The 21,432-nt window shown below is 42.1% G+C and overlaps 1 protein-coding gene across 11 annotated transcripts in view; it reads left to right on the top strand.

Moving 5' to 3' along the window:
* Window positions 1-4,753: 4,753 nt before the first annotated feature.
* Window positions 4,754-21,432, top strand: part of LYST (lysosomal trafficking regulator) — a 99,984-nt gene continuing 83,305 nt past the window's right edge. For 4 of the 11 annotated variants that reach the window (XM_026062775.1, XM_026062777.1, XM_026062770.1 and 1 more), the window contains exons 1-3: window positions 4,779-4,877; window positions 10,206-10,307; window positions 13,272-13,370. The gene's annotated coding sequence lies outside the window, so the exon portion shown is untranslated. Of the gene's footprint in view, window positions 4,878-9,994; window positions 10,308-13,271; window positions 13,371-14,840; window positions 14,899-15,425; window positions 15,578-21,432 lie in introns of those variants that run through there. The other 7 variants (XM_026062779.1, XR_003252999.1, XR_003252998.1 and 4 more) reach the window with 7 other exon arrangements.

Raw genomic sequence — 21,432 nt, 5'->3', positions numbered from 1 at the left:
GAGGCAATGGGCACAAACTGAAACACAGACACTTCCATCTTAACATGAGGAAAAACTTTTTCACTGTGAGGGTGACAGAGCACTGGAACAGGTTGCCCCGAGAGGTGGTGGAGTCTCCTTCTCTGGAGATATTCAAAAGCCGCCTGGATGCAATCCTGTGCAATGTGCTCTAGGTGACCCTGCTTGAGCAGGGGGGTTGGACTAGATGATCTCCAGAGGTCCCTTCCAACCTCAGTGATTCTGTGATTCTGTGATTATATTAAGCCATGCAGCCACTTACTAAGTGCTAATCAATAGAGACAGATTTAGCAACTCATGTAAGTCATTTCCAGTAACAGAAGTAGGCGGAAGGCTCAGAGACGGCATAGCAACAAAACTGTTCTGCCTGAAGGAAGCCATTTCCATCAGTCAAACTTCATTGCTGTCAGCTGTGACACACACAGGCCATGTAAATAGTACACTTTTGGTGCTGCATGCATGCAGAACTCAGGCTTTTCTGCTCCCAAATTACACATCCCTGCAATCTGGTCTGAACAGAAACRTCTGTTTAAAAGGGTAATCATGTTAAGATTTAGGTCCAAGCTGGGCTTGAGACAGAAACAACAAACTGACTTTATACAACATGCAGGCAGACTTGAAAGTCTGACGCTCTCACCCTCACTGGAAGAACATTTCCAAGCTTCAGGGTACTGCAGACTGTCCTGGTGGTGTTGCATTTCCCTTGCTAAGCCTTCACCAGGTGGTTGTGCTTGCCTCCCAGCCTTGGACACATCCTCAGAGTGGGCAGGAGCTAAACTCTCTGCTGCCTTTGGACCCCTGCGCTCCTGCTCGGCACGCAGTTCCTCTGCCTTCAGCAATCCCTGGAGAGAGGAGATCTCAACCACAGGGGCCCCAGGACTTCCCACTAGCCCAGGCACATACAGGACCACACCGCTAACTCTTAGGACACGCTGTTTTCCCATTCCACTGGCAAATGATGGTTCAAGAACATAGAAAAAAACACTCTGGGCACAAGTTTCTGACAAATCTCTGGATAGTTTAGAGAGCACCAGGCATGCACAGCTCAAGGTTACGCTCACAGGCCCCACATCTTCATGGATGTGGGTGGTCTTTGGCTCAAATCAGTCCTTTAGTGAGCCCAGGGGTTTTCCTTTCCCTCTTCTCTGCTCTGCATGGTTTCTTCTTCTCCTTAACATGAAACTTACTTTAACATTTGTTAGCTTTCTGCTGCTGCTAGTCCTTTTTTCTTCCTCTCCCTAAAGTGTCTTGTGTTAGATCWCTTCCACTGAGGTCATCAGACCTTTTTCTCATTCAGCAATAAAATTCTTCCCTCGGATGTTACTGTTTAGTTGCTGGCACACCTGGGCACTGCGCAGATGGATTTCTTTCTGCTGGAGCCAGTTCTTTGTCCCAGGGACAGTCAGTGTGAATAGAGGATCATCAAGGTTGAACAATTCTCCTCTGTTAGCCTGGTATCAGAAGCCTTCAGAGACCTTTTCTTTAATCAACATAGAGACAAAAAGACAATGGGAAAGGCATTGGAAGCCAATATTCAAAATGGATTTGCTGTGTGACACAAATACAGACACCAGCCCTTTCTATCAAGCAGAACTGATAAACCATGGCTAAACACAAACTCCCTCAAATGTCAGGCAGATCACCTCTTCTGAAAGCATGCAGAGAATTTAGCTCTCCTTCTGAAAGCATGCATGACCCCTTCCTTCTCTGCCTTCACACTGCTCGACAACCCAGAGCAGGTCAGGTACTTAACATTTACACAGGCAAACACACCTAGCCATGGTCAGGCTGTGGAGAGCCTCTCTAGGATGTAACRCTTGTGCCTGCTGGGCACCCATTCCCCCCACATCCCAGGTGAGCTCGTTCTATTTATATCCTCTCCCTCTGTGCATGGCTTTTTCGTGCTGTTTTAATAAGACTAAACTTCCTACTGCTTTAATCTCTCAAGGTGACTTTGTAGTTTTGGAGTATTCCAAAACAAAAGGGAAGCCAAAGTTTTTAAAGAGCTGGCCACTGTCTCTCCGTTGTGACCGTAGGGACTCTCAAGGGCACACAGGCAGTACTGCAGTCAAAGAAAGTGGCACATGTGCCCACATACTGGGTTTATGTAAATCTGAAGTCAACAAGACTATCATTTGGAAACTGTACTTTGTACATTCCTGTAATGATAAGTGTTTGTGGTTTTCTGCACACAGCATCTACTGTGATGGGGCACTTTCTATGGTTAGAGCCTCCAGATGTTTATAAAAATGCAGACAATTAATTGTCACTCAGTTTGAATGTGTGAGCTTTTGCAGCACTGTTGCAGCTCACAAAAAAGGTGAATTCTGTGGGTGCTCTTGAAGTGTGAACTCTTTGTTCATTATGACTAGGTGAAATAGGTACTTTTTTTATCATGCTGTCAGGGCCTGATTTTGAAAAGGTAGAGGCATGTACCTAAGATGTCAATTTGCAGTGTATGTTTGCCTATAACACATAAACAGGCGTGGGTGAAAACTGAGCACACAAGAGTCAAGGGTGGGTTGCATCTAATCTCAATTCTAGTTTAAGGCAGTTGCCAGGGCTCCTTCTATAGCCAGTGGGTGGGGGGACATCTTCATCCTACTTGGTCTGCATAGCTGTTTTAAGGTGGAATGACTTGCCTTCTGGAGGCTCCTATCTCTCCCCATTGACTATAGAAGAATTTTGGTTTAGACTGGACGTCTAATTTAGAGAAGGATAAAGCTCAAAAAGATGAACCCTATGCCTAGGGATTATGTAGAAGTCCAATTTCCAGGCAAAACTCTTTAGAGTCAGCAAAAGTTTCCTAAATGCCTGGGCAGACGCACAAACAAATTTGCATTCACTTTATGAAATGAAGATACTACAGCACTCATGCAGGAATTGTTTTAAACTTCTGTGTCAAACAAAAAATTCTGCTATAGTATTTCATAGCCTCCTGTGCCAGGTTTTGTCTCCTTGAAACTGAGAAGTTTCTCTTGGTATAAGAATAGGAAGTACTTTTATGCCTGGAGAATTTCCAATAGCTTTCCAAAATTGAGAAGTCAATAGTGATTACTTGTTTTCAGCAACATTGTATTGGTGATCTCTTGCACCAGTGGGTTCTTCTTTCTTTATACAAACTGCTAGTTGCACAGAGATTGCCTGAGTTCCCCCTCAGACAAACAAAAATTTGTGGTAACTCTTCCAAAGTTCAAGTGATATAAACCTGGGGTCTATAAATCCAGAATCAAGCACAATACAACTGCACTTAGCCAGCACTTGTGCTGTTCAAAGAGCGTATGGTGAGGTTTGCCTTCATTGCAAGGCTTAAGTGGTTGAAATGCAAACTGAAGGCAAAATGAATGGTGCTGCCCTTCATCTTGCAAAAGCAGATCTCCCTCCTCCCTTGTGTTGGCGCAGTACTTGTGACTATGCAGTCAAACAAGTCAGCAAGCTGATCTGGTTGAAAACTTGCCCTAGAAATATAGCAGATTGTTTTTCAGCTGGATTAGTGGGCTGATCCAGCTGACTGCAAGATTAGACAAGCACTGGCACCTCCTTTCCAGCACTTGGGCTTAGTGAAACTGCACGGTGAGATGTAGGTGTGACCACGCAGAAAGTGAAAAAGGAACTTCCCCCAGCAAATGTTTCAGGCAAATCTCAAGACTGTTGCACTGACAAGAGAACCCATAAAAGGTAATTCAATATATTAAAACTAATGGGTAAATTGGCATGGTGATATGTGGCAGGGGAGCTAAAGGAAGAACTTTGAAACATTAATTCTTCACGAGAAATACAAATATTACATTGACATTTCAGTGCTCAGGAAGGTGCATCAGGAGTTAGTGACTGATAGTGACTTCTTAGTTCCTTCCATCCACGCTTTTGGCACCTACTTGTTGCCGGTAYGTTCACAGTGCAAAGTTAGATCACTGCCTTCAAGAGTTCATGGCTTCTTCCCCTTTAGCTGAAAGTATCACACCAGCATTAGCCATGAGAAAGTTGGTGCCTATGCAGTTGTGATCATTCACATTTAAAACAATTCTGTATTTTAGAACAAATAATTTCTTTATTATGACTAGCATGAGGGGATCCTGGCCTTGCTGGTCTTGTAGGTTCTATGGAAATGGAAATTCAAAAAGAGACTTTTAAAACTGTGTACTTAAAGATGTATGTGCAGATTTTGAATTGCATGGTTTGATCACTTTTTTAATGTGAACAGAGAAAATGGAGCCCAGAAACTTTTTTTTTTTTTTTAATTCAGCTCCTGTTTGCTCATTGAAAGTTTTTTGGCAAAACTAGACACAGTTTTGAGTTCTTCACGCAGTCTTCTCAGCTCATGAATTTTGTCTTAAGGCTAAACAGTTCTGTTTTTATAGGCCTATGTACAATACTCAGGCAAACACGATAGAATGGCATATTGAAAAGCTTTTAGCCTTGCACCACTTAGCACAATCTTTTCAGCTGTCTGCATTGTTTATATATCCTCTTGCACCACTGGTAGTAAGAGCCTGCATGAGTTTCTTTTCATCTTTCTTCCTTTCCTTTTTTTTTTTTCCCAGCAGTACTGCAGACACAGTAGCACAACTTACTAAAAGAAAAGCAAAACAGAGCAACCTCCAAATTCCAAACCTCTGCAGGAAAGGCTGCTTGTGTGAAGCTGAAAAGGAGCCAGCAGATACCAGCAAGGAAACTGATTTCATCTCACAGCTGAATACAAACTCCGAGGCTTCACTGCAGCAGCTTGTGCCGATGCAGCCTTGCTCTGACTGGGTCCGTATCAAATGCTGGCAGAGTCGTTCCAGGAAGGAGGGTGCCCATGTCATTCTGTGTCGCTGCCCACTTGTTTTTTAGTTCCAGTTCTGTGAGGATATCAGGTATGCTCTACAGGTTTTTTAACAGCTTTTATTCCTTAGAATGATGCTTAATTTTCAAGGGAAGAGTAGGCTGCATGGAAATGGGGAAGACTGGTAATAGAAAGAGCATTTCACCAAGGAGGGTCATTCCCCTTGCTGTGCACTTGGGTTTCTTGTGGAAGGAGATGCAGGAAGATTACCCTGAGAGGAGGTGTCTGGGGTATTTGCTGGGGATGCAGGTTGGTGGGGAGGTTTGTGGAGAGCTCTGCAGCCTGGTGATGGGGGTCCTGAGAGGCTCCACAGCTAACATTTAGACATAAGTGATCAGGGGTGAGTAGCATTTGTTATGTGGGTTATGGTGCTTGTCTGAGRAGTCAGATCTGGGGAGTGATAGTTGTGTTTTGATATTTGTGTGTCATTTAGCAGGAGGGCTAGCATTCAGGGGAATGCTGGTGGCTTGAAGATGAGGGAGAAGGCTTAGGAAGGTGTGTGTCGGGCTGGGGAAACATTGAAGATTATAGTAAACTCATTTACACCAGTGTGACTCCAGAGTGACTCTGCGGAAAGCAGTAGAGTCATGCTGACAAAGCTGTGAACAGGATTTGGCCTTCTAATCAGAAAATGAGAATATTTGGCAGAGGGCCTGGAGGGGTGCTGGGAGCTAGTCTCTGAATGTGTAAATGCATGTGTTTCTAAAAAAGTCTGTGCTGGTTACTGGATATATGTCTAAAGCACTCTGAGAAAGAATCACCTTTCATATGAAACAAAGAAACAGTTGCATTTCAGACAGCCACCACTGGACTAAATTATTTAATGCAACTAAATAACTGTAGAGCTCTACTGAATGGATTACATTAAACTGCAAAACTGGCCACCTTCCTTGCCTTGAATCAACATTTTTTTCTCTTTTTGAAAGCCACATTACAGCCTCAAATCAGTGACTTGAAGCAATGCTCAAGACATTTGGAAAAAGAGCAGAAAACATAATAAGACAAGTGTTGAGGGGAACTTACATAGTGCTATCAGAAYGGTTCAGACTGAAGCACAGGCTGCTGCTGTTTGTGGGGAAATGAGAGAATCTGAAATACACTTATAGCGTGCTTTGTGCCTGATTGTGTCTTCAGAGCTAGTGACCATCCAAGAAGGCTGTTTTGGAGAAAGTACCTCCTAAAGGAAGCTAGAAAAGCACAAAGACTGCGTGGTACCACACCTACTTCATGTGCTGTGTTTGCTCCAAGAGAGTCAATGCAAACCATGTATATAATGCACGCTGGCTCTCTTGCACCCCTTTGCTCTCTTTATATTATTGCTCTTCTTGTCAAATCCATCCCCTATGCCAGAGCTGAGGCTGGTATAAGTACCAACAAGGAACCAAATGCCTCTAAATATCTTTACTCTGGGGCTGCTGAGCTGGGGGGAAGCAGTTTGCCCGTTAGAACAGCCCTAGGAAAACACTCACATTTACCCATCTAAGGTAGCTCTTGTGAACCCCGTGACAGGCAGGGAACCATCACTGAACCAGCATGGCCTTGCCGTGCTGGTAATCCAGCTCCTAATCTCCCCCAACATCACGTCTGTGTGTCCTTCACAGGAGGGACACAGAGCTGCGAAACCCCCCAAGCTGGAGGCATATTTCAGAGGAGCTCTCTGATTGCTTTGGGTCTACTTCTGCTGGCAGACCAAGAGCACCCTGAATGCTTCTTCCAGGAGAAAGTTACACCTACCTGCTCTTGTTTTTTCACCACCTGACAATGGCTGTCACTACTGCTCCACCGTAGCACTTTGCAGTGATATCTCGGTGGAGAGAACTGCTCTTGGTGTTGGTTGAACCATATGAAAAGCAATTAGCAGTATTTCTGTGACCAAATGCAGTGCATCCTGCTGTTATTCATGGAGATGGATTGCTGCTTCTGAAGATGGGGACAACCCATGCTCTAATCAGAAAAAGATGTTTGTAAACACTGAGCATCTACCTTTGCTGAATTACCTTTCCTTTTCCAGCAAAGGCAATTCACTAAGAAATTCTAAGGCAAATCACTAAGAAAATGGCCCTCTTATTTACAATTAGACATTTCACACTGTAGATCAGAAAGTTTTGATTACTCCACTGGGGACCAGAAACAAAACGATTAGGCTGCGAAACAGAAATCACAGGGAGAAATACAGTCAGAGTCCTGTGCAACAGCAGAAGGGTTTTAAACAGATTGTTTTGTTTATAATTATGTATTGTTAATATATCTGTAAAAATCACAGTCAGTTTGCCAGAAAATTATTACATTTATCTGATAATTTATTCATAGTGTTGTGATATACAACTTTCTATTGTTTTTCTGGCTTATCTATTTTCCTAAAAAAAAAAACCACCAAAACTAATCAATATAGAGCAGCAGCACTTTTTGTGGAAGACAACATTTTGCAGTTGAATCTCTCTGATGCTACTATTGACTATATTGAACTGAAATTTAGAAAAGCCCTGCTTTAAAAAAGGTATATAGATTACTGCAACAAAAGCTTTATGTTTCTGTTTTGAGGTTTGACCTGAAGTAATCTCAGAGTTCTAGAAATACTGGACAAACTGGTAGAAACGATAATGTGTAATGTAATCAGTAGGCTCAGGATACAATGAAGAAAAATCAGCATAGCTTTTGTGGAAAAAATAATGTCTCACAGATCTTCCGGAGTTTTGGGGTGGGAAGAAGGGGGTCACCAATCAAGTTTCACAGGAATCTGTACCTAGGCTTGTGTTGTTTGACATATTCATAAGGTATCTGGTAAAGGAAGAGGAGTTTGAGGTGAGAGAATTTGCTGATGATAAATTATTCCGGTTGTACAGATGAAAATCAACTGTAAAGAGGATTTCAAGATATGAGTTATTGGGTTAAAAATGGCAGAAAATTTTTGATGAAGTACTGAATTATCTCCTATTACTCATGAAAAAGAGATCCAAGTTATGGTACACAGTTTTATGAAGTTATCAGCCCAGTGCTCTGTGGTAGAGTAAGACAGCAAATAGAACATTAGAAATTTTTAGGGGAAGAAAGGAGAAGAAACCATAATCATACCACGCAGGAAATTCATGGTGAACTCACGTCCTGAATACTGTCTGCAGCTCCAGTTCTCTCATGCCAAAAAAGAATAAGAAAAGCTACAAAGAAGGGCAAGAAAGCTGATAAACAGTTGGAGTAACTTATATACAAAGAATAACTAAATAGTCTTGGACTTTCCAGAGCGGAATAGGAAGAGTAGAGTAGAGATTTGATAATGGGTCATAAAATCATGAACTTCATAGAGAAAGCAGAAAAACTAGAGGAAACCAAGAGAAATTGGCAGGTAAGGTCCAAAACAAATAAAAAAGAGGTGCTTTTTGAACAGATGACTAATTGGACTTTGGAATGCTGTACAGCCTTGTGAATGCCAAGGGTTTAATGGGTTCAAACACCTACTGCACAAATTAATGGAAGAAAAATTAATCAAAGTCTATCAACCATAAAGATACCACATCTATCCCAGAAAGGTATTGAACCACAGATTGCGGTGAGCTGGAACATGTACTAAGTGTCACTACACCCTTGTGCTCTTTGTGTAGTTTTGTCTAGGTGACTGCCACTGGCCTCAGTTGGAGACATGCTGCTGGGCTGAGTGGCTCTTTGCTATGACCCAGCCTGACCACTTTTAAGACATAATTAGAATTCAGCAGCCATGGACGTATTTGCACTGAAACGAAAATGAAAGGTGTCCCCCTTTCCAAAGAAACAGCAATGACAAAAGGTTAGCTAACTGTCATAAGAATAATGAGCAGTATCAGACTGTTTCGGTATTGTATCCAGACAAAATGAGTAAAGGTTTTTTCCTGCAGGGAAAAGGAGAGATATGCCAGGAGTGGAAAGAACTGGGTAAAAGGAAGCAACACAAAAGATTCACTAAGCTTTATCCAGATAAATACCCCCTATCCACAGTGCATGGTATTTGGACCTGTACTTTCCAATCTACCACTCTGATAATAAGCTCATTTAAAAGATAGATTGTTATCCTGACAAATACTTGGAGATAACCTTTATTATGATGCAAATGGATCAGTAAGTTATGACAAAACAGGCATATGGCAGCAAGCCCATATTCAAGGGGCTCCTCATGTCTTTGTGAATTACCTAATTTTGGTTTTGCTCTCCCATTATACAATATCCACCCACTGTAAACTTTTCACTCCAATTTTCATGTGAATATTTTAGGAAGCGCAGTGTAAAATTCAGAAATGGTGCATATGTGATGTAAATGAGAATCTACTAGGACTTGTCCTATGAAACAGTACTAATAAGAAAAAAAAAAGAGTTCCTTCTCCGAGTTAGCGAACTTCATAGTGTTTATATGGATAGGTAAAGTTACTGTAAATTGCAGATTAGCTTTTCACAGTGGGTTAGGGCTTGAAGTAAGGTTCTAGTGAAGATATAGAAGTTTGTATTTCCACCTGAGTTAGTAGTTCCAACGACAAAGACAAACCTAATAAGGACATGTGAAAACTGCAGTCTGACATGCCTTTATTGAGATTCCACCTCAGTTTAACTGACTCAAGTCAAGAGCACATCTTTTGCCTATTTATTTGCTGTAGAATGAGGGCTAGGCCTTAGACCTTGTTACAGATACATGACAGTCTGTAATTGTAAGAGATTATGATATGGTGTAATTTGTACATTCAAGAACTGTAAGAAGGTGCAAATTAAAGCTCATAGTGCAGTATATATGTATTTATACTGTTACACTCTTTGCATTTCTCATGAGGCTTCTCTGACTCTCTGGAGTGCAAGTTACTGTACCTTCAGTCATTTCTATAGAAATTGATTTCAAGCAAGTTTTGTTACACCATGCAAACTCACTGCCCTAAATTCTAGTTTAGTCTACACTGCAAAACTAGTGATTTACCTGAACTTTAAACTGGATGAATTATATCTAAATGGGAAAGCAAATGTTGGTCTAACCAGACCCACTGATTCAAAACTGATAATTCTTTAAGTCATTTTGAATTCTTTCATATAGATTAGACCTTGGACAAATTTAGGGATCATACAATGTATAACAGCCAGGCTAGCTAGCTAGCTACCTGCTCTTCTATTCTGGAGACTGGACATAGAACCATTAATAAATACATCCTTATGTGTGCTGACCAGGAATTGCTGAAATGAAAAAGCAAGCATCTCTGTGAATCAAGCCCCGCTACAGTAGGCAAGCCTAAACAGGATTACAAAGGCTGCTCAGGACTAAACTCTGTTTTGAACTTTATTTAATTTTACCCTTGCACTCTGCCCGTTGAATAATATTTCCTTTTCCTCCTCTTTGGTCTTTCTGTGTCACTAGAGTCAACTAATGAAACATGAAGATCTCAGATAACAAATGTTGCCAGCCCGGATTCGTGCATCCTTGAATTTGTTCAACAACTCTCTCCTCCAACATCAATCTGTAAGTGCATCTACTCATAGACTGTTTCTCCTCATCATATACACAGTATACATTATCCACATCTCAACTAGCATGTTATTCTAATGGATCCCTCAGACCATTCATTGATTCCTCAAGTGCAAAACTATTTTGATATTTTACTCACTCTTTCTGATTTTTTACAGTAATGTGGGAAAAATGGAATATGTGGTTCTTTAGGAAAACAGACCCTTATTCATTCTCTTCTGAAAGACTGATAATCTGAGCTGACTAAAGATGTCCTTTCCAAAAACCTCTCTGATTTAAAATGGTGGATTCAAGACTGCTCGCATACTATATGTATTACTCCAGAGTTTTTATTGTTGATTTTATTGTATTATTAAACCATAGGTAAAATTTTCTAGATAGATAAATACACATTGGAAAGGAAAGAGGGAGAATGAGACTGTATAAACAGCCCACAAAATCTGCACTTTGTTATCTTTGTAATGTTTTCAGCTGAAACTTTGATGATGAGAGTAGATAGATGGTGGTTTATGAAAAATGCATAGCGGGTACAGAAGCAGTTCTGGGATTGGCCAGTGGTCCATTAACTCTTAAAGTTTTGGAAGCACTGATCTAAATCCACTGTCTGTGAATGTTAACACCATAATGTTTTTCAGACACTAAAGAATTTGAGTACTGATGCTTTCTTTGCAGGACTTAGTGCTATGGACTTGTTTTATCGTCCAAGAGAACACTAGGGAAATACTGTTCACATTCTTGTTTTTTACTTATTTTCCATGCCATTACCTCCTGCATGTATGTAACGGGGAGAGAGTTAAGAGTGCAAAGCTGCAATTCATGAAGGATTCTACTGAAAAACYTTATTGATTTCAAGTCAGATTCAGCTGTTATTTGTAGAATAGAGGGAGTTATAAGTGAATTAGCATTGATACAATGAACCAGACATGCTTTAAAGTTATTCTGGCAAGAACTGGGGTCATGCTACTCACTTTAGTGGAGCTGCCGGAAATTTATATTGACATACATGAATTCAGAATCAATTCCCTCGTACATAATATCTTATGGTAAAACTCAGATTTAAAAACTGAACAGCAGGCATGCTGTCATATCTGTAGAGGAGGCTTAATTACTGTAATTAAAGAAAATCCACATGATCTGAAAGATAGGTTGCACTTTCAAGCATCAAGAAAGAACATTACGGTTCTGAYAAAATCTTTAATTACACTTACTTACCTTTCTCAAATAATTTTTTTTAGCCCAGAGAGTTTATAATCTTTTTTTAGCAGGCACATGATAACTGTTTCAGTGCCTTTCAATTTATGCTATGACCCTCTTCCCTTCCAAAAACTGTAGTAGATGCCTTGCCTTGCAAAAAAATCACTCATAATTTTGCATGTTGTGGACAATTCTCATCTGAAAACTCTTAATTTCAGTAAAATTTAAGTCAGCAATCTGAAATGCTTCTAATCTTTGCACTTGCAAAGCTAATATTCCAAAGGTGAATTGACGTATTGTTGTACATCTGCCATCAGCTCCACTTTCATTGCTGCTGTTCAAATGCTGCCATACAACAACACAATGAAACGTATAGGCGGCTTAATTTCATTGGTCTCCCTGAGGAAACCATAGACAACATGTCTATCTGTCAAGCGTCACGTTGACTCTACTCTACATCTGGTCCCGGGGAAATCACTGAGCAGGAGCAGTGGTACCAGCAAGAGCCTTGGAGTTATTCACAGGCAGGAGTTTCATGGAAGAGAACAGTAGAAACCTTTGGCTTCCTACTGCTGCGAGCAGGAAGGGTGGAGGGATGCCTATGTATAGTCATCCTTCAGCAGCTGGAAGATCTGAAAGAAAGATAAAATATCAATATCTCTTCTTTCTGGTAAACAGGAAGCTCTGGTTCAGAGGTAAAATAGACTTCTCTTTCTTCTACCCTGCAGGAAGTGGAGAGGCTTCAGATGAACATTAGAGAGTTGCCTTYAGAGCAAGGATTCTCCAAGCTGAAGAGTGGGGTGGGGATCTTGGCTCCCTTTCCTCTTCAGTAGCTACTGTGAGAGTTAGGATAGGCAAGACTGAATCCCACCAAATTCTCTAGGATTTGAGAATAAACAGGCTTAAAGGTAGGATTTAATCTATCTGAATTAGCAACTAACTTGCACCTAAATTCTAGGCATTGAGCAGGCCAGTTTTCCTGAAGTCCGTGCGGGCACTGAGGAGAGTTAAGTGCCCTGGAAGGCCTGTGACCAGAGATCTGATTCCCCAAAACGTGGGCATCTGGGCTGGGGCAATGGGTGCCACTGGGGCCCCCAGGCATGCAGCTCTGTGGCTGCTATCTGTAGCTTTGCTCCTGCAGCAAGGTGGCACATCTGGCTGCTTGCCTTATTACTTCCCGCTTTTAGTGAAATAGTAGTGTCACTTTATAGAACCTTTTCTTAGGGACTTAAGACATTTTCAAATGTAGAAGTGTTATCTAGGTGCCTAACTTCCAGAGGAAGGTGCTGTCTTTCTTATGGTCTGCACTGCTAGAGCTTGCAAGGACGTTGCTCTCTTGGCTCAGACCAGAGGTCCATGTAGCCCAATGACAGGGAGAGACTTTCTGATCCTAAGGTGAGGACTAGTAGGACCAGTAGCCATAATCAGATACCAAGGGAAAAATAAGAAACATGACTATAAACAGACGCCTGGGGAAAGAGTTCAAGAGGCAGTGTGCACACACAAAGCCAAATAAATTAAAGTTTATATTTCTAAAATACTTAACTGCAGTTACCTCAGTAACTACAGTATACACCCCCGGTGTATACACTTTCTCCACTTACTTTGGCAGGTGGGTCCTGGGATCCTGATGTCTGAAGCATTCCCCAGATCTGTCTCTGTGCATCCATATAATCCTTGTAGGCTTAAGTTCTACAAAACCAGTAAGTCACTGAGATAGCCAGCAGGCCCTAAAATAGTAACATCTGTCTGATGCAATTACAGAGTTGAAGCAAATCCTGACCAGGGAACCTAGCAGAGATCAGGGAACAGAAGGCCAATGCACCAGGGTGAGGCTTAAGGATGTAAGCAGGATGCACTGAGGTAAGGATTCTTGTGCACCCAGTGCACTTTTTTCTGATTCAAAGAATCAGGACAGAAGAAGGTTATGCCAAATGTAGCCACTCTTAGGATAAGAAAATTCATGTATGAGTATATAAAGCATATATTTGTTAACAATGCTTGTAATGTATTGCTGCCACTTTTCAAGAATTAATAAATGCTCTGGCCTTGCAAGCTGATTTCCTGAAGAGGGTGAAAACAGTGACATGGAGTCAGGGCACGTTGTTGATTTATTTACACATGTGAACCAATTCTGAAACGGAGCTGATCAACCAGCATTCGGGGCAATCCCTTCTTTGAAGAATCGCAGCCAAATGCCAAAGCAGTAAATCTGCTTCAAGAATTTACTCAAAGCAAATACCAAAGCAGAGTGCAAACTCTCCTACTGCTTGCAAGGCTCTTTTCATCCAGAACCCTTCCTCAGGAAATGAATAATGCAATGCTGTATAATTTGGAAACTGCACTGCTACAACCTAGCAACACCAGATATAACCATGTATGCTAATGCATGTGTCTGTACAGGTATAGATATATGATATGTATTTTAAAAGCATTTAAAAATGTTGACCTTAAAGCTGGGAGGCTGTGGTAGAGCAAAGTATTTCTGATATTTACCAATAAAACATTATTTTATGTAATGAGGACAGACAGGAAACTGCATCCTTTAAGCCTGAAGCCAAATATTCATTGGCTTCTTTCTGCTCTGCTCTGAAGGCACAAGCCAAAGAAAAACCACAGCAAAACGAGCAGTGCTCTGGTCGCTATTACACCAGAGCACGGGTGAAAGCTGTGTGATTAAGAAGGGACTGTGAGCCCGAGCTAACTGGCGAGCTCCAGCGGACGCGCCGAGGAGGAGGCAGGTGACCGCAGCTTGCCCCCAGGGGACGAACGAGCCCCCGCGGCGGCGCTGCAGCGCGGGGCCGTTGGCACGACGTGGCTCCGCCGCGCGCGGCGCGCACGAGTCACAAGCCCGAGGCATGGGATCGCCCTGCCGCTGCCTTCCGTGCCAGCGCCGCCGCCTCCCCGAATCCACCTGCGCGAAGGAAACGGACCGAGCGGCTCCTCCCGCCGCCCTCCCCCGCGCCCGGGAGCGGCCTGCCGGGAGGCCCTGCCCGGCGCGACGCACCTCGCAGCGGCCGCCGGGCCGGGCCGGGAGGGGGCGGGGCGGGGCCGCGCGCACCGGAGGGGCGAGGCGTAGCGGGGGGAGGGAGGCGGCAGAGTCTGCGCGGCGATGACACGACCCCGCCCCGCGGAACCCCCGCCTCCGCCCTGCCAGGAGGCGGGGTCCATTGGCTGGCGACGCCCGCGTGACCTCCGCGCGCCCCTCCCCCCCGCTCGTGGCGGTTGGCGGAGCGGCCGCGGCGGCAGGTGGGGCGGGGCGGGGGGCGGGCACTGCGTTGCCCTGGCGACGGGGGCGGGCGGGGCCGGGCCCTCCCGCCATGGGCCGTCGGGCGCTGTCAGCGGGATAAGAGAGGCGCGGGCGGGTGCCGCGGGGTGCGGAGCGGAGCCGGTAAGGCGGGCCGGTAAGGCGGGCCAGGCGCCGCCGTCGGGCAGCGGCTTAGTGCCGCGGGCTCCGCGYGGGGGGCGGCGGAGCGAGGCGGCTCGGTGCCGCGGTCTTCTGCTTTCGGTTTTGCTGCCCCGCGGGGGAAGCGCGGCCCCGCGGGGTGGGCTGCGGCCGGGGGCGGCGCGGCCTGCGGGGGGGGGGCGGCTGCTCCCCGGTGGGGGGGAAGATCCCAATCCCCTGGGCCTGGTCGCTGGTTTGGTGGCCCTACGCTCCCGCCTGATCTGCGGGCTCCGGCTGCGCTGCGTGCAAGTGCTTAATGCTTTTCCTGTGTGAGGAGATTGTGGGCGTCCGTTTTCTTTTTTTATATTTTCTTGACATTCCTCCCTGCTGCTGGAGGCACACTGAGGGCTCTCTGTTACGGGCAAGCTGTGTTTTGCTATGTGTTTTGCAAAACCAGGGCACAAAGCCTCTCTGTCAACAACGAGTTTGTTGAAGATAGGAGATAGCAATTGAAGAAAAGCAAATGTAGGCTGGCCCACAGAAACAAGATAAGTGATGAACATGAAATACAACAGTCACAGAGCTTCAGCACCTGAACTAGTGTTTTTTTTTTTTTCTTAAATGTAGGAGAAAGAGTGAACAGAGAAGCAATGAAAATTCTTCTAGATATTCCCCCAGCATGGAGGTTAGCATGGGGAGAGTGTGGGAAGGTACTTCTCTGAAAAATCTAAGAATTGGGCATGAACTGATATCCCTGAATGAGCAGAGACCTGTCTTGATTACCTTTACAGTGGGAGAGAAGGTAGAGAAAGGTGAAGAGCAAGAGCATCTTTGGAAATGAGAATAAAATTATTTGTATAAAAAGAAAACAGAGCAGTTGAAGAAATTCAGAAAGGTGGCCACATGGCTAAATGTGGTGTGCTAGGTGTCTGAACAGCATGTAATGGGGTTATAAGTGGGGCCTGACCAGAGAAGAAATGAAGAAGGATGAGATACTTTTTTTAGTTGTAATGCCAAATGAATCAGTAGGACTGGGATATGAGGATCTAGAGAAACTTGGAGTCGAAGGGATGTGTGCATTGTAGACTTGAGTTGTAAACAAAATGGTGCTGCTGTCTATGAGGTCATGGGATAACCTGTGGCAGAAGAAGCAGCAAGGAGATCTGTTTTAGCCATGTGTAGCCTAATCTTGTGCTAGGTATCAGCAAAGAGATGTCAGGAGAATTTAACTCTGAGAAAGTAATTTGTCTGGAGTAGGGGTAGATCTGTCCATGCATATTGGTTGAATTTGCTTGCAAATGGTACAACTTGGGCAAGAGATAAAAGCACCACACAGACATTCTATCATAATGGGGCTACAGTAGGATAAGCAGTCATGAAAATATTCCTTTTTGTCTTAAGTATAGACTCGTGACTATCACAAATAGTGTAAAGAAGAAAGTATCCTCCGAGATGCCTTAGAAAATCTGCAGTTTAGTGATGCTCTTGGGTATCTAGGAAAAAGAGTGAACAAAGAATGAGAATGCTTGGTAGATATTATTGTACATAAGAAATTAGCTCTTTTGTGTTGTGTTTTAACTCTACTCTCCTTCCTTCCTCATCCTTCTTTTGGTGGAGAACCTTGCAAGCTAAGAGCAAATAGCTTTCAATGCTATGCTTCCAAAAACCAATGTTAAAAGTAAATGAGACCTCAGGAAGCTAGTACTTTCTTCTTTTATAAGACTATATTCAGATTTCTTATTAAGAGAACCTTTTTTCATGTCACTCCCCTCTGGCTTCCTCCTCCACCCCTGCCCTCCTCATTAGTTTTTACTGTACTCAAAGACAACTTTCAGTTTAAAATGTTGAATTGATTATAAGACKACTTTGTTAGGTTAGATATTTAGATTAGTGTCAGGTTAGGTGTAATTACAGTTCTTAAATGTTTCTTGTTTTGTCCTGTCTCTTAGCCCCTTGTAGGTTTTTTCATGTGTCTCCATATCACTTTTTTATTGCAGTTTACGGCAGTAAGAAAAGAGATTATAAGCACCTTGAACAGTATCATGAGATCTGTTGGAAAGTAAAACACCTGGCATGTAAACATTGGAAAAGCAAAGCTATAAATTCTTAACCCTTACTACAAGTATATTGATGCTTGTATATAGTTTTCTGTAGAGTTAAGCTCAAAGAGCATAAGCAAATACTATGAAGTATCAAAAGCATTTCAGCAAGTGTATCACTATGTTTTTTGTCAGTGATTTCATTAATAGACAACTGTATGCTCTTGTAGCTTGGGCGGAGATATAGACTTCTTTTGTATTTGGAGAATTTTGCCACTGCTATGGTAGTATCTCTTCAAACACATAGAGGAACTCTGAAGCAAAGATGGTTTTGATTCTTGTCTTCTGTGGGTAGAAGGGAGAAGAGAGTAAGGTGAAATGATTGTATTGTAAGAGGATTTGGTTGCATTAGGAAATGCTTGCTGTTAAGAATGAACTCACTTGTCCTCTGGAAACAAATTTAAGTACTTTGAAGCAAACAACAAATTTTGACACAACCTCACTAAGGTGTGTTATTCCATCTTTGAGTAGACATCAGGCTCCACAGGCAGTGGCTTAGAGAAGAATTGTCATAGCTGTTGCCTGAGATTTCACTACTTGATATTGTGATGTCTTTTGTTTGTTGGAAAATTGGATTATAATGTTGAAAAAGAATTATAATATGCAGGGAAGGAGTCTGTCTATATATAACTAGGCATTCTTTGACTCTTTTTGCCCCCTTTTCCAGTTTAGAGATGGCAGTGAAAGCACCAGTTACTTTGGCAGACTGTTGCTAGATGAAGATTCATAGGCCTCTAGACAGGATCAAGTAGTTGTGCTGCTGTCATCAGAACTACAAGCTCCTGTGGTACTGTTGATCTGGAGATGTGATAAACTTGTTTTTAGATTGGAACAAGATCAGGTAGAAGTGATCTGTTATCACTTAGTCTGTCACCATGACTGTGATTAGTCTGGGCCCTCTRAGCTGCTCTAACAGCTTGATACTGCTGAAGGAGGAGATCTGCCTCCTTCCTTCTTTCTTTTACCTGCAGTGACTCTTGCCTGACACCTTAGCACAGCAATTCAATAACAAAATAATCCAGCTGAAAAAAGGTTTTCTGCAAACTTCTGGAAATGATTCAGATCAAGAAGGAATGGGGTGAGCACAAGTACTGGTGGAAGGGGAAAGGAAGAGTTGCTGGGAGAGGAACAGAAGCGCCACCTTGATAGCGGTGAACCATTATACAGGTTGAGCATCTTGTTTAACTGTAGCCTCACTTCTCAGGAGGTGGGTACTTTTGCTTAGACCCAACAGGGCAGCTGCCTGAGCTGTCAAGGTGCCATCTTGAATTATTTTTAAGAAGGATTAATAAAGAAGCATGGTATGTAGTATATTCAGCTCTTTCTTTTCCTCACTTCTGGTTCAGATCTTGCATTTGAGCATGTCTTTAAGTGACTTGCTGAAATTAGGGCATGAGAATATCTTGGCTCCAGATTTTAAAAAAAAAGAAACCACTTTATACAGAAGCGATACTGGAATGTGTGAAGGGGAAGGGAAAAGAGAAAGATGCCCTGTGTAGTCTTGGGGGAGGCTTTTCTAATTGTAAACTTCTAGCCATTTGTGGCTTATGTTTGCAGCTTGAGTTCTGATTAAAATCCCATTTTTTTTCATGGAGGTCAGTTTTGGTACTAATTTTTAGAGTAAAATTGTGGATCTTGCTAGTGTGTGGTTTTTTTAAAGATAGCTGCACTGTGCTCTGTGTGAAGATACATCTTAAATCTGATGCTGAGGGTGCGAGCAAAGCACAACAAAACTTAACACAGAATTCATTAGTTCCTTTAAATGACTGTTCCTTTAAATGACTTTTCTTATTGTTATCCAGATTTTGTTCTGTGGACTTCCTGTTGAGTCTAGTGTGTTTAGAGACTGACCTATAAAGGTCTGAGTGATCAGGAAAAAATATTGTACTTTATTGTATTTTTCCAGGCAACAAGGCTCTTGAGGTATTGGTAGTCTATATATTCTGATAACCAGCTACGCATTAAAGGTGGTGATTGGAAATTTTTTGAGGATGAAAGAATTGCTCCTTTCCTTGATACAGATGTCCTGTTCTTATTTTTGGCAGCAAATAAAAAGGGTCTGGAGGGGAAAATTAGGCATTTTCCTTCTCAACCAATTGCCACACTCTGTGTATGCTTTAATTGATTCATCAGCTAACACTGTAAAAAGTCTTGTTTCTAATCTCCAGTATTTCTTTCCTTGAATTAAGACCATCTAGAACTGGTATGCATATTTTGGGCATATTTCCAAGTCTGAATAGCTTTACTTCAGTGCACTGTTTGGAATTTCCGGGGAATGTATTAAAATATGCAAGTGATAAATAGCAAGGAAAGAATTGTATTCTTTGTCAAGTTTTAAGAGGGATTTATGCTGGTACTAGAAGTGAGTAATATGGAAGCCATGTGATGTCAACATTCAAAGATTGTCACTGCAGCAGTGTACAATAGTATCATAAGGAAGAAAATGAGAACTACCATGCTTCATCTGAGTTTGCTGACATTTTGCTCTATTTCATGTAAAGCACAGTATTATATAGGTTAATAAAGGTTGAGGTCTGGGTAGCCACTATACTTCTCAGGTGTTTCTGAAGCAAATATCGCAATTGTCTTTTAATACTTACGTTTACTCTGCCAACTTTGCATAGAACAAGTTCTAGAAATGCAGTCTCTTATTGAGTATAACTTATTTGATATGTATTAATTCTTGATTCTTATGGAAACTAATGTCCCATGTACCAATTAAAAAAAAAAGTAGAATGCCAATTATTGAAGGAATTGTCTAGTTAACATTAAAATAAGCTGGCTAATATGTATGTTCTAGTTACTGTAGTCTGTGGAATTTAGTACAACAAGGAGTTCAGTTAAACTAATATACAAGTCACAGAACTCAATAATCAAATTGCGTCAATTAAATAAGCTAATATTTTGCATTTAGGAGAGATGCTTGAATTGCAATTTAAAGATAAACAAATGTTAATCTTGAATATTAAGCTACTGAAGAGATATAGTCTCRCACTTATCTAGCTTTCAATATATTTTTTAAACTATCTCTTAAAATGTTAATTTGCAAGAACTTCCATACTTTAGAAGCTTATAGCCTGTGTAAGAGAGAACATCTCTGAATTAATGCTGATCATGAATCTCTTTTGCGGGCAGGGGAAGATAACATTTGCTTTTATTTTAATCGTTATTGGAAACAAATGTTACGAGACCAGTGACCTTAAAACATTTTTAGGTAAAAACTATGTTGAAGAAGTGGTGGGTATATAGTGCTATGATCCATGTAGTGAAGTCCTGGAACAGGACTATTTCTTGTCATCTCTAAGTGCTGAGATTTCTATTGTATTTTTATTCCTAGATATTTCTCCACAAAGATCCACTAGTTTTTTAGTCATCACTGCACATTTCAAAATCTCTTGTGTTCTGTAGCTGATGTCTTCTATGGCTCTGGTGTCTTACAGAAGGGAGGACATCCACTGTTCTGGTGTTCTTTGGCTTGAGTCCTTAGTCCTCTGTTTCCCCCATAAATAACTCAGGGCTGCCTGCTGCTACTCTGGATGTAACGTTGCACTGGCCACACAGTAAATAAGCACTGAGACTGTTGTCTTCAGGACTACTGAACTTGTGTAGTTCACTGCAGACTTCTGGGGCTGATCCTATAACTCTTCTGTTTGTTGTTGGGTTTTTGTTTGTTTTGAGCTACATGGAATTGAACCACTATAACTTATTTCCTGAAAGAGCCTGTCTGTACTTTCTGCGTAACTTGAAAGTTGGGATAGCTGGCAAGTGGAGGGCAAATGTGGAGAATGGTGACTTGTGAAAGGCTCCGGAAGATGAATGCCTGTTAGGCTGTGTCCTTGTTAGGTGGTGGTTGAGCAAGCATCTGACAATCTCAGTTAATCTTTGTCCTTATTCCTTCTCTGCCCTTTTTCTCTTCACACATGGATGAGCTACCTGACTTCAGCTGAAAGCATCACTATGCTCCACAGAGGAGTATGTGCATGAAGTACTAATGTGGCATGGGGTGAGGGGAGTTCCTACTTCTTAATCTTTATTTTGGAGAAAAACCTTTCTACTTTCCTAATAGAAAATTTGGAAGTAGGAGGAGGAAATGTGAGAAGGAATTGATTGTCAGTTACAATGCTGAATGCAAGGCTTCAACAGCAGCATTAAAACTGATGTTACCTTGTCCTGTTTTATTTTGGCAAATACCCGACTCTATCTTCCTCTCTAGTACTGGGAAGGCATTTACTGAAGCTCTATGTTCTTGAGGGGAATAAATAACTGATCTAGTTAGATGTTTTTTGCTAAGACTGGGAATCAACTAATTTGGTTAAATCTTAGTATACTATGCTAATCAGATTAGGATTGGATAACAGAAATAGAAATGTGAGGATTGAATTGTTGTCCATGTATTAATTCTGGAAACAATTGAATTAGTGAAGAAAATGTTTAGGACTTA

This window comes from Apteryx rowi, unplaced genomic scaffold, assembly GCF_003343035.1.
Source record: "Apteryx rowi isolate R43461 unplaced genomic scaffold, aptRow1 scaffold_193, whole genome shotgun sequence".
Lineage (NCBI taxonomy): Eukaryota > Metazoa > Chordata > Aves > Apterygiformes > Apterygidae > Apteryx > Apteryx rowi.
Note: the sequence above shows the minus strand (reverse complement) of the source record. Positions and strands in the feature narration are given on the sequence as shown.